The following is an 11,716-nucleotide window of genomic DNA, read 5'->3' as shown; positions in this document are numbered from 1 at the left end:
ATCCTTCATGCATTATCACTCACTCACAATATCATGCACGGCATCACCCTTCGTGTTTTACACTCTTCCTCACTCAAACAATAGAAACAACATGTCCCGGCAAAGGAATCAGCTATAACCAATATCGTTTCAACAGTTACTTCACAAAATAAATCTCAACTTGAGCCAATACTCAACAATGGTCAATTACAAAGAAACTTTCATAAGTCTTGTTCAACATTGATAATCATCAATTTAAGCATGGACAGTACATAATAGAGTCACAAAAATCATGGTATAATACTCACGGACAAGCTTGACACCAACGTATAGGTACTCGTTACCATACATATACGTCTTACTCAACACTAACACGTAGCAAATAAGACCGCAACTCATATTCCCTCAAGCTAAAATTAGACCAAACACTTGCTTCAATTCCACGGACAAAATCAAGCCTCAATTACTGTTTTACCTCTCGGTTCCACTTCTAACCCGCTTGTATCTAGTCATAATTTACTTAATAACATCAATAAATGCTAAATAACCCATTTCTAATGCATGAATATAGATTTTTCAATATTTTTTCCAAAAAGTCAAAAATCAACCTCGGACCCGCTTGGTTAAAACTCGAAGTTCGAACCAAAATCCGACTACTCATTCACCCACGAACCCAAACATGCAATTGGTTTTGAAATCCGACCTCAATTTGAGGTTCAAATCTCCAAATATTGAAAATCCTAATTTCTACCCAAGAATGCCCAATTTCCCATGAAAAATCCTAGATTTTTGAAGTGAAATTATGTAAAAAATGTGAATTAATTTGAAAAAGATGAGTTAGAAATTACTTACCTATGATTTGGAGAAGTTTAGGTCTTTGAAAAATCGCGTAGGGATGTTTAGGGTTTAAGAGAATTGAAAAATGGTGAAAATCCCGTCCAAGACTCCTTTAACTCAACTGCAGATGTCGCATTTGCTACAGGAACTTCGCAATTGCGAGACAGGCTTCGCAAATGTGAACCTGCTGCAATGTCTACTGCTATCGCAATTGCGAACAGTTAGTCGCAATTGCGAAGGTTGACTCCTATTGACTTCGCAAATGTGAAGGAGAGGTTCGCAATTGCGAACTAGTGCTGGCCAGGGCATTCATCGCATTTGCGATAAGGCCCCTCGCAACTACCAAGCCTGAGAGGCTCACAATTGTAAATCCTGACCTCGCAATTGCGATATCAGAGCTTGCAACAAATACATGATGCAAATCAGAAATTTTCTAAGTCCAAACTCACTCTGTGGCCTATCCAAAACTCACCTGAGCCCTCGGGGCTCCAAACCAAACATGCATGCAAGTGTTAAAACATCATACGGACTTGTTCGTGCGATTAAATCATCAAAATAACATCAACAACTACGAATTTAACCTCAAATTCATGAAATTCATAAGATAGATCAAATTTTCCATTTTCTCAACCTAGGGTCCGATTTATATCAATTCAACTCTGATTCTTACCAAATTTCATAGATTCAACCTAGATATTATTTTAAAACTATACCGGGATCCGGATCTGGAATCAAAATACGGACCCAATACCATCAAGATCACACACCCTTTCATTTCCAAATGTCCATATATTTTCCAGCAAATAATTTTCTTTAAAAATTCTTTTCTCGGGCTAGGGACCTCGAAATTCGATTCTGGGCATACGCCCAAGTCCCATATTTTACTACGGACCCTATGGGATCGTCAAATCACGGGTCCGGGTCCGTTTACCAAAAATGTTGACCAAAGTCAACTTTAATCAATTTTAAAAGGCCAAAATCAATCTTTTTCTTAAATTTCACATAAAAGCTTTCCGGAAACGCGCCCAGACTGCGCACGCAAATTGAAGTGAGACAAAATAAGGTTTTAAGGTCTCGGAACACAAATTTGACTTCTAAAACAAGAGATAACTTTTTGGGTTATCACATTCTCCACCTCTAAAACAACCGTTCGTCTGCGAACGGACATAGAAAAGTACCTGAGTCGGTGAAAAGATGGGGATATCGGCTCCGCATATCGGACTCGAACTCCCAGGTTGCTGCCTCAACAGGCTGACCTCTCCACTGCACACGAACTAAAGGGAAATTCTTCGATCTCAATTGACGAACCTGTCTGTCTATAATAGCTATCGGCTCATCTTCAAAGGTCAAGTCCTTGTCCAACTAGACAGTGCTAAAGTCTAACACGTGAGATGGATCATTGTGATACTTCCGAAGCATGGACACATCAAACATTGGATGCACTGTTGATAAATTCGGTGGCAACGCAAGTTTGTAAGTCACCTCTCCCACTTGATCAAGAATCTCAAAATACCCGATGAACCTAGGGCTTAACTTTCCCTTCTTTCCAAATCTCACCACGCCCTTCATGGGCGAAACCCGAAGCAATACTCGCTCTCCGACCATGAATGCCATATCACGAACCTTACGGGTACAAAGCCTATCTTGAATGATCTTAACCTTGTCCAAGGCATCCTATACCAAATTCGTACCCAAAACCCGAGCCTCCCACGGCTCAAACCACCCAACTAGCGATCGACACTATCTACCATATAAGGCCTTATAGGGAGCCATCTGGATGCTCGACTGATAGATGTTGTTGTAGGCAAACTCCGCTAATGGCAAGAACTGATCCCACGAACCTCCAAAGTCAATAACACATGCTCGGAGCATATCCTCCAAAATCTGCATAGTACGCTCGGATTGTCCATCCGTCTAAGGATGCAATGTTATGCTCAACTCGACCCGCGTACCCAACTCATGCTGAACTGCTCTCCAGAAATGCAAGGTAAATTGCGTACCTCGGTCAGAAATAATAGACACGGGCACACTATGAAGACGAACAATCTCCCGGATATAGATCTCAGCTAACCTCTCTGAAGAATAGGAGACTGCTACAGGAATGAAATGCGCTAACTTAGTCAGCCTATCAATAATAACCCATACCGCATCAAACTTCCTCTAAGTCTGTGGGAGTCCAACAACAAAGTCCATAGTGATACGCTTCCACTTCCACTCAGGAATCTCAATCTTCTGAAGCAAACCACCAGGTCTCCGATGCTCGTAATTTACCTACTGACAATTCGAACGCAGAGCTACATATGCAAAATATCCTTCTTCATCCTCATCCACCAATAATGTTGCCCCAAGTCCTGATACATCTTAGCGGTGCCCGGATGAATAGAATACCGGGAACTATGGGCCTCCTGTAGAATCAACTCACGAAGTCCATCCATATTAGGCACACAAACTCGACCCTGCATCCTCAAAACTCCATCATCTCCAACTGTAACCTGCTTGGCACCACCGTTCCGCACTGTGTCCCTGTAAGCACGTGATTTTTGACCCTCCCCGGGAATTTTTACGTCCTTAAACTTAAATATCTAATTTAGGACTAGTATAGCCATTTTAACTATTTTTACTTTATTTCGTTGCAAAAAAAAATTTCAAAAAATATATATATATAAATTTTAGTTTATGTATCTCTCATAAACTTGAAAAATACAAAAATTGTACTTTATTTTTGTACTTTATAATTTCGAAAATTACAAAAAATAAGTAAAATATAGTTCTATTAAGGTTTTATAGTCATTTTAACTTTGAAAAATACAAAAATATTACCTCATATTTTATCTTAATATTTAAAACGAAAATTACAAAAAATAGTTTCATTAATATTTTGTAGCTATTTTAAATCTTGAAAAAATATTTAAAAAAAGATATAGTTTTGTTTAAATACTAGTCTTATTTTTGGTAGTTATTTTACTTACATAGGACTAGTTAAGCAACGTGTTCCTATTTCTCGGGTCCGGGCAAAAGAATAATATTCGGGTTCAAACTACCCGGTTTTAGGCCTAATTTTCGGACCTAGCCCATAATAAACCGTGTCCAGGACACGTGGGGAACCCCACCACGCGTGGGGGACATATGCCTTGAACCCCACCACGCGTGGGGCTCATTTTTATGGGCATTGTGTTACAAAACACGGACAAAGGCCAAAAGAGAGGGGGAACTTTTGGAATTTTTTGGAAAAGAGTACTGTTCCTCCGTCTTCCTCCTTGGAAAAACCAAGAAACCCTACTGTAAAACCACGCAAAACCCTTCATTCCCGACTTCACCCGTCACCTTCCCCAGCTCCCTCTCCGCCATAACCACCAGCCCCACCATCGTCAAAACCACCTCGTCACCTTCCCCCAGCTTCCCTCCGTCCATAACCACCACCCAAACGAACGCCATAACTACCACCCCCCACGTCCAAACACCGACTGAAACCAGTCGCACCCCCACGCACCCGCCATTGCTCATCGTCAACCTCAGCTCTAGCCTCACCCAAACTCCTCCGAACGACCACCATCGTCGTTACCATCTCCGCCATCGTCGACCATCACCCCTACTGTCGCACCCAAACACCACGTCAAAACAACCAGCTCCTCGACTCCCTCGTCGTCACTGTCCAACCATCGTGACCCACCTCCAACCAGCAATCACCCATCACCAAACGACCACTCCCTCACGTCCAAAACCAGTCACGACCTCCATAGCCCTCGACCATTACTATCGCAACCAGCCCCCCCACCCAGCTGCTCCCCGTCATCCCTGTCCAGTTGCGACCAGCTCCCCCATCGACTCCCTCACGTCGAAACACCATCACCCTACTGTCCAAACCACCATAATCCAGCCCTCGACCACTGCCCCGACGACCACTGCTGTTCGACGTCCCCATGTCCAGCGACGCCTCCGGCCATTAAACACTGCCCGTTGATCCCACAGTCGTCGACCAAACAGTCCATCAGTGAGGTCGAGTTGAAGTCGAGTTCCAGTCCAAAGTCCAAAAGTTGAGTCGAGGTCCGGTTCGTCGAGTTTGTTCCGGGGTTTTCATCATTATTCCTCGTTGAGTGAGGTCCGGCTTGAGTTCCGTCGGAATCGTGTTTGTCGTTCTGAGTTTGTTGAGGTGCAAAGGTCAGTAAACCTCGATGTATTAGATAAATAAACTTTACGTTGAATGTTTGAGATGCAATATAAAAATGGGTATGGAAATTTTCTGCCTATGTTTCATTGTCTGCACTTTGGTTCATTTTCATGTTATGTTATTCTTGTTTATTTGATGTCATTTAATTAATTTAGGCTAGTTGTTCTATGACACGAGTTTGACGTTAATTTGTTCGTGGTCATTTGCTTAGTTCGTTCGGAAAAAATTAACATTAGTACTTGTTGTTACTACTCCCGAAACACTCATTCGCTAAACTCAGTTTATTAATTTTTTGACAAGTTATGAGATTTTAGTTGTAAAGAAGCCGTAAGGTTTAGTATTGTTAAAGGCGTAAAAGTGGCATCCTTTTAAAAAATAATAAATAAATAAAAAAATAATAAATAAATAAATAAATAAAAAACGAGACTAGCTTCGCCAAATAAAAATGTACACCTTGCGAAGCCTTCACAAAATATGTGTATTAAATACTTAGATTCTGGGACGGGCCGTTTAGCAAATTTCGCGGCCCTACCAAAAAATAATAATGCGCTAGTTGCTTTAGGCGCGCCTTTAATAATGTTATCTCCCTAAACTCGGGTGCACATTTATGTGACCCAAATCCAAATCTCAACGGAGTCGAAATATGTCTCTAGTCACGGGCACATTGATTGTGACGTGGCCCGAGACGCATTTCCACGTCGTTGCAAATTCCTTCAAAAAAAATAATAAGAATGAGATGAGCCTCGCCGAACAAAAATACAAATTGTGGGGCCCTCAGTAAATACTTGTTTTAAATTACTTAGAATTCAGGAGGGCCGTTTAGCGAATTTCACGGCCTTCCCAAAATAATAACACGATAGGCTCTTTAGGCGCGTGTTTAATAATCTATTTTCTTAAACTTGGTGTGCATTTCATGTGACCCAAATCCAAATCTCAAAACATCAAATAAAATGCGTTCCGGATTGTGGGTGCATTTCATGTGACACAGTCCAAAGATATGTTTTAAGTGATGTTCACATTCCTAAAAAATAATGATAATAAAGCGGTAAAAGATAAAATTTGCACATGGTTCATAATTGTATAAAAAATCAGATAAATAAGCCGAATATAACAGTTGAGCGACCGTGCTAGAACCACGGAACTCGGGAATGCCTAACACCTTCTCCCGGGTTAACAGAATTTCTTATCCGGATTTCTGGTACGCAGACTGTAATATGGAGTCATTCTTTTTTCCTCGATTCGGGATTAAAATTGGTGACTTGGGACACCCTAAATCTCCCAAGTGGCGACTCTGAAATTAATAAACCAATCCCGTTTCGATTGTCCTTTAATTGGAAAAAACTCCCATGCGCCCCTCGGGTGCGTAAAAAGGAGGTGTGACAGCTCTGGCGACTCTGCTGGGGATCAGGACCCAGAACCACTAGTTCAGGGTTAAGAATTCGAGCTTAGAATAATTGTTATTATTTGGCTTTATTTATTATCTGATTATTACATGTTTTGAGCCTAATGTGCTAAATGCTGCTTTTACCGCTTTGATATTATTTGAACTGTATATAAACTGTGCCGAAACCTTTCTCTTCTTACCTCCGGGGATGTGCTTACTGGTTGAGACTCCCTATTCTGTTAGTGTCATACCCTAAATAAAAGAGGCTCGGAAAGTTTCTAAGCCGGCTGGCCTTTTGGTTCCCGGAAAGGAGCTCCTTCCTCAGCTCGAGTTGTCCGCTCGGGTACACTGTCTAGAACACCGACCCAGGTTTTTGAACCTAGTATAACAAAGCCACATGCCGGATCCCTAGTAGGAACGTTTATTTGCATCATGTGCATTTGACTTAGGGGACTCAACATAGGGGTTGGGTCCGTCTAGGACAAGCAACCTGAAAATAATAGACAATCTTTCGGCATCCTATGTGCTACATGTTGTATTTAGTCAAGGGCGTATGGGTCATTTGGTCATTTCCAGCATGATGTTATTTTAATCAAAGCATGGGGAACATTTGTGGAATCCAAGAAGCCTTGGAATTCCCTATGTCCCCCACGCTTGCTTTTTGGGAAAACACATGGGGAACATTTGTGGAATCCAAGAAGTCTTGGAATTCCCATATGTCCCCCACGCTTCATATGTTGGAAAAAGCGCATGGGGAACATTTGCGAAATCCAAGATGTCTTGAAAATCCTTATGTTTCTCATGCCACATTTTGGAAATAATAATAAATATAAAAAATAAAATTACAAATAAAACAAAGCATGAAAATTCAAAAAGATTTTGTATGTTTTCATTATTTTCCATAGATTAAAAAAAAATCGTGAAAAAGAGGAGAAAAAAATGACAGTGTAGAGATATAACTACTTATTTTTAGAGAAAAATCAATGTCCGAGTAGTATCGAAACTCTGCCGAAATTTTGAGAAAATGAAAATGAATGTCTTATTAGTTTGTTATATTAAAAGCAAAGGAAAAATAGAGAAAAAAAATCATCATTGTTCTGTCTTGTTTTTAAAAAAAATATAGAAAAGAAAATAGTTTGTTTTGCCATAAAAATGAAAAAAAAAGGTTTTGTTTTAAAATGGGTTTTTATTTATTTATCTGTTTATGAAAATGTCAAAATAAAAATAAAAATAATAAAATAAAAAGAGTTGGGCGTTGAAAGTAGTTTTACTATTTGTTGCAAATATATATATATATATATATATATATATATATATATATATATATATATATATATATATATATAAAAAATCCAAAAAGTTTTTCTTTATTTCCAAAATATGTATATATATCTTTATCTGTTGCAAGAACATTTGTCTTACCAAAAATTTTTAGAATCCCAATTTTCAAAACAAATAATCCAAAAATATTTTCCATTATTGACTTCTTTAGAAAGTCTTTCTAGTTGTTTCTTTAAAAAATAAAATAAAAAAAACATATATAATATAAATAAAAAAACAAATCCGAAAATATTTTGATTCTTCTTTCAGAAATTGAAAAGAAAATTCAAAATTCAAAAAAAAAACATTTTAGGAGCATTTCTTATAATAAAGGTAAAATTCCGAAAAATATTTTCTTCTTTTCTTTAGAATAAAAAAAAACGAAAATTCAAAAATATTAGTCTTTCTTTTAAAAGGAAAATCAATCAAAAAATAATATTTCCTTGCCTCTTTTAAAGTAGTTCTTTTAAACGAAAATTCAAAAAAAAAAAAGTTAGTTCATCTGCTTATTATTATTTGCCTACTTATTCTTATTTGACCGAACTACGCGGGTTTGATTCTCACCGGATGTGAGATACGTAGGCAACCCTCATCGGGTCCAACCTCACCTTCTCAAAAAGAAGGAATGTTTTATGTTTTTCGTTAATTTGTTTGTTTGTTATGAATGAAAAATAATAGTCTATTTGATTGTTGTGGAAAAAGAATAATAATAAAAAAAAATAGAAATGGAAAAGGGTCTTCTCAAAAATAGTTTATTTGCCCGAACTACGTGGGTTTAATTCTCACCGGATGTGAGATACGTAGGAAACCCTCATCGGGTCCAACCCCACCTTTTGCTAAATAGCCAAAAACAAATAAAAAGAAAAACATGTCAAGATTTTTTTTCATAAATAAGTCGGGTGATGTCCAACTTCTCCTTTTACAAAAAAAATAATAGCAAAAATATATATGTCAAATTTCATAAAGAAGTCGGGTGACGCTGTTTTATCAAGACATAGCCGAATGTTCCCGAAAGGGATGCCGGAAGGCAGACTTTGCATAAACAGCCACTTTTGGGTCATTTTTAAGACTTTGTCCAGTTGACCCCCACAGCCTAAAAATCTTCATCCCCGAGACGTTGAAAGGCCGTGTTTGCAATATTGAGTTTCCTATTTTTGAAAAAACAATAAAAGAGTCATAACTAAGTCAGGAGATGTTGTTTGTCATAAATAGCCGAATGTTCCCGAAAGGGACGCCGGAAGGCTGACTTTGCGTAAACAGCCACCTTTTGGGTCGTGTCTGGGAGTTTGGTCCAGTTGACCCACACAGCCTTAAAAAAATCTTCGTCCCCGAGGCGTTGAAGGGCCGTGTTTGCAACACCAGGTCTTTATTATAATTTAAAAAAAAAAAAAAAAAGTCGGCGGTCGGGTGAATACCGTTTGAATTTTGTCATAATAAGCCGAGCCAACTTCGGCCGCGTCTTAAACCGTTCTTGCCGAAATAGCCTTAGAGTATCTTTCAGTTGTCGAAAGGCTATTTTCGTAAAAGAATGGACAAGTTTGTAAAGTGTCATAAATAATCCTCCCCGGCCTCAAAATTCATGTGAAATTTGGAAGGGGCCACATTTGCAAAAATAACTGTTTGGTTGCATTTGTCGAACAGAGAAAGGGAGCTAGCCTTTTGTTTTTGAGTTTATAAATCTCTTGATTAGAATAATGTGGGTTGCTTGAGTTTCAAGTTTGTAGGTCATCTTCAAACCTTTGAAACTCAGTTTGTTTCAATATGAAAATTGGAAAAAATGTTCATTATTGTTTATCTTTTATTAGTCCGAACTACGCAAGGTCTGATTCATGCGGGGACATGATACGTAGGCAATCTCCATAAGATTCGACCACCACTAAAATGAAAAATAAAATAATAATAAAAAAAAAATATATATATAATAATAAATAAATAAAAGAGAGTGTGGAAGATTTTCAGGGGGCACAATTGCCTAACTGCTTGGGTACATTTTTGATATATGATTGTCTGTCCAATGCCCTAACACTAACGTGATGACTTCCCTTTGATGTGTCCATATATAGAGAGTGGTTGGTTGTGGTAACTCCTCCTTGCAAAGCAAAATCAAAGGACAATGGCTCAGAACCGCAGAACCGAGTGGGTCGGTACTGATGACCGACAACAATTGGTCGAACGGAACAACGGGTTGGTAGAAGAAGTGAAAATGCTGAGACAGCATGTGGCAGACATGTATCAGGCATGGATAACAGGAAAAGCACCACCCCCTCCACCGCCAAGTCTCTTGAACTCGGTCAATTCCCAAGCACCCAACACCATAATGGAAGATCCCCCATACTCTCCATCCCAACCCACTTATGGCAGCCTTCCCAGCTACCCGAGTAGCTCCATCACTCCTCAATGCTTCTCCGCTCCCCAACACCACTTCTTTCCCCGCCATACTTCACTTTCCAGGCACCCGGCTCCACAAAATGCCTACCCACCTACACAAGCCTACCAAAAGCCACCTGGGTCAGGTTTCCGGCCCTGTCAACATGCAAGAATGAAGAGGTTGCTGAAACGAGGAAATGCTCTCACCCCCATCGGGGTATCTTATGCCAGTCTGTTTGAAAGGCTAAGGCATGCTGGTTCGATTGAGCCACTCCCCGCATGTACTATAAATCCGCTTGCAAGGAGCTTTGATCCGGCAGCACGATGCGCCTACCACTCCAATGTCATAGGGCACAACATTGAGAGCTGTCATAGCTGGAGAAGGGAAGTAGAGAAAATGATCCGAGAAGGGCGGGTTGCGATTAATAACAGTGACATGGAGCACTCGAACCTCCTCGAGAACTTGCCTACGGAGGTTGATGAGGTTGAAGCTGGTAATATTGATGCAAAGCTCAGTGGCTAAAATGCCAATTTTGATAAAGTGGGAGGACGTTTTGTTCCTTGGTCAGCAAGAGAGAAGCTTGTGGTGGCTCATTTTGTTGTCATTTCTGTTGTTCGGATTATTAGGGTTATAAGTCGGATGTTGTCTTGTCCAGTTTGTTTTAGGATTTTGTTCTGGTTGTTTTGTTTGTTTTATTATTCAAACCATTTCGCCGGTAGTCTAATATAAAGCCGGTCTTTTGTTATTTTCAGTCGTCTTTTGTTTAGTCCTTCTATCATTTCGTTCAATGCCGATTCTAGGGACATGACATGCGCACCCAGTTTGGGCCTAATCTTAAAAGTTAATCATAAAACCATAGGAAGGTGATCAAAGCATTCAAAGGAAATAAGAACGGTTTTGGATTATTTGAAGCCCGAGTCATGTGGAACTGGGGCAAGTTAAACACAAAGAAAACCGTTAAAAGCAAGATTCGCCAAATTGGCATGAGGGTCATTCATGATAATAAGAGTGTCGCCCAACGGTGCTTTAGAAGTGACAAATGAACAAACAGATGTTGAATATAATTGTCAAGTCAAGCACCATCAGAAGAGACTACAAATTTAAATTGTGTTGTTTGCACTTGGCATGTTTTGAAGATTGGAATGACGAAGGCATTTTGTTCTGCTACCTAAACACTTTATCCTTCGTTACCCCTTTTGAGCCTTATTTATTTTCTTTCATACCCCTCGTTCGGAATTAGTAGCAACGAATAGAATACGCAAGCGCGGTAGGTGAACAAAAGAAAGAAAAAAAAAAAGAAAAGAAAACAACAAAACGGAAAAAAAAAAAAAAAAGAAAATGGTAACAAAGAAAAAAAAAGGGAAAGTCAAATGAAAAAGAGGAATTGGGAACTACGTTTGACCTGATTCCTCAAAGAGGATACGTAGGCGCTTCACGGCTCGGTCATAGTTTTGAAAAATGAAAAAATCATCAATTAAAATATCCCCAAGCAAGAAACTGGGGCAAAAAGTTGCGTTTGATGTAAATAAATCTAATTCCGAAGGTTGTAACTAATAACCCAAAATTAATGTATTTTTGAGCCTTTTATACCCTTTCTTTCTAGCCTATCCAAAACCCACATTACGGTCCAAGAAAGACCTTCTGATCAGTCTTCAAAAGA

This window comes from Nicotiana sylvestris, chromosome 3 (assembly GCF_000393655.2).
Source record: "Nicotiana sylvestris chromosome 3, ASM39365v2, whole genome shotgun sequence".
Lineage (NCBI taxonomy): Eukaryota > Viridiplantae > Streptophyta > Magnoliopsida > Solanales > Solanaceae > Nicotiana > Nicotiana sylvestris.
This window is presented reverse-complemented; position numbering follows the sequence as displayed.